Source organism: Hypanus sabinus, chromosome 31, assembly GCF_030144855.1.
Source record: "Hypanus sabinus isolate sHypSab1 chromosome 31, sHypSab1.hap1, whole genome shotgun sequence".
Lineage (NCBI taxonomy): Eukaryota > Metazoa > Chordata > Chondrichthyes > Myliobatiformes > Dasyatidae > Hypanus > Hypanus sabinus.
This window is the reverse complement of record NC_082736.1, coordinates 10,273,921-10,276,313: the sequence shown is the minus strand read 5'-3', so window position 1 is coordinate 10,276,313 and position 2,393 is coordinate 10,273,921. Positions and strand designations below refer to the sequence as shown.

General features: G+C 38.5%; 1 non-coding gene across 1 annotated transcript; it reads right to left on the bottom strand.

The window, feature by feature from the left end:
- Positions 1-1,100: 1,100 nt before the first annotated feature.
- Positions 1,101-1,181, bottom strand: trnas-aga (transfer RNA serine (anticodon AGA)). The gene has a single exon. It is a non-coding gene; the product is annotated as a tRNA-Ser (tRNA).
- Positions 1,182-2,393: the final 1,212 nt, after the last annotated feature.

The window sequence follows — 2,393 nt, the reverse complement described above, 5'->3', positions numbered from 1 at the left end:
TGATTATTTACACGGAACAATCAATTGACAAACATCAGTCACCAAAATCTTGCTTTAAAATACAAACTCATAAAAGACAGAACACCTTACTATAAATACAAACCTGTTCTAGATTAGGGTCAGAGTCCTACACATTAATTTTTGTCTGATCCATTATTACAGATAGGACAATCCATAATAACCGTCTGAATATATAATGAAAAAGCAGTAACAACATACATAATAGATATAGCCATTGCAAACACACATAACATACAACAACTAATAAGTGAAAAACACCAGAAATCTGCTGAATTAAAAGAAGAAATTTAAAGACAATTGAGAATGAACAGGGTGTAGAATGTCCTAATGTATTATCAACAACAACTATCATCTCATAGTCACTACACAATAGTATTAAACGGTAAGGACTGCAAACCAATATTTCTGTAAATCTCCTGAAATCCACTATACTATACGCGACTAGAATGGTCGGCAGTCCGCAGCTATTGAGGAATGAGTGTGCGTCAGTACGCCCGGACTTCAGGTTTTACCAGCTTGAGCTGAGAAAGTGATAATAATAAGAAACAAAGCAAAAATGTCGACAGCTTGAAATGCTGAGTTTGAAAGTGAGTTGTGGAAACAGTCAATGTTGGTGTGAGTTAAGTTGAGTGAATTTATCCCTCTGGTTCAAGTGGCGATAACATAAATTTAAACATGAAATGCATTGGTGCCCTGTACTAGTTTCTGCTGGTTTTATCGTCCATGTACAATATATTTAGTTTATAGCAACATGAATTTAAGCAAGACAGGTCGTGGTAGTGTTCTGTTTTCCGTATGTGGATATATGTATTTTTAAATGAATGTATTAGGGACAGCACGGAGCGCACAAAACGGACAGCAAAGGCCACTGGATCAACAGCGCCCCTGGATAGGCTTGAACCACCAACATTTCGGATAACTGTCGAACAGCGGCTGACCGATTGCATAGTAGAGGCCGCCTGAATAAATGCGGAACACAGGGGATTTCCCTGGTTTTGCAGGCGACGAACAGTGATCGGAGTTTCGTTTTACAATCTGTATCTGTGGGAGGGATCAGGGAATCAAAACCGATATAAACACGTAGTCGGCAGGATTCGAACCTGCGCGGGAAACCCCAATGGATTTCTAGTCCATCGCCTTAACCACTCGGCCACGACTACAAGTGCTCGAGTGTTCTTCCATCTACAATTTATATTACGGTCGAGTCAGATACAGTTATTTACCAAATTAAACAGTGGGATGTGCCATCAAAGACTATTAGATATCACGTCAGTTTAGCCAGTGATGTTTTGCAGAATCCATCGTTTTTGGAATAGAGTTTGGAACTGGGGTTTAAATGTTAATTTACATCCTTTGATGTGTATTACTTCATATGTTGTCATTGCTTTGCTCTTTGTTCTAGTGGTTACCCATGCTATTTTCCCCAGTGTGTGTTTCAGGGCAACTTTAATGACTTCAGTGTTTGCGAACACCATGCCTTTACACATTTATTTTTGCTGATTTTGTTTGATTTCATACAGTTATATTGCGTTTCAATATAGAAACATAGAAAACCTACAGCACAATAAAGTTCCTTCGGCCCGCATGTTGTGCTGAACATGAACTTAAGTTACCGTGGATTACGCAGAGGCCTCTATTTTTATAAGATCCATGTACCATTTTTCCTAAACTCCATAGACTAGTAATACTAATTCCCGTTAAATTACCGATGTACAGAACGGTAAGAAATAGGGTACACTTATCATGTTTCTTCATATTTTTATTCGGATAATATTTTTAAACCCTTATCTGTATTTTTTGATTAGTCATGAATGCTGCTGTTCCTTCTGTGCCATATTCACTGAGACATATTAACAGTAATGTGATCCCCAGCAATTTCCGTGGACAGAAAAAGAGGAGATGTTGGCCACGGAGGATTTAAAATATGTAAGATAACATGGAACTCGAATGGCTCAAAGATAGTGGAAGCAGACAGATCAAGTGTCTTTGTACCAGCCATGGACTTGTAAATGAAGATGTCATTTTGTGGAACCGCTTTACATCTTCCATTTTGTGAGAAGAACATTTCTGTGTTTTAAAAGAAACACAAAGTTGTTTCAGGTGATTTGCGGGTTAAGACATATGTTCCAATTCCGAAGTTATTTGTGAGGTGTTTTTGATATAATATAACATGCAAATGTGTGAATGTTGGGGTTAATGCCTGTCTGGAGTGATTTAAACTGGTTTCTAAAGGGAACAAAGAGCCATAAATTACCAATTGACGCCTAATGGGAAGAGGGAAATAAATGGATGCTGGCTTGGGGCAGAGCTCACAAAAGGGAGAATTCAAGCCAATAAGATGTCCTACGGCCAGTGACGCTGGAATGGGACAA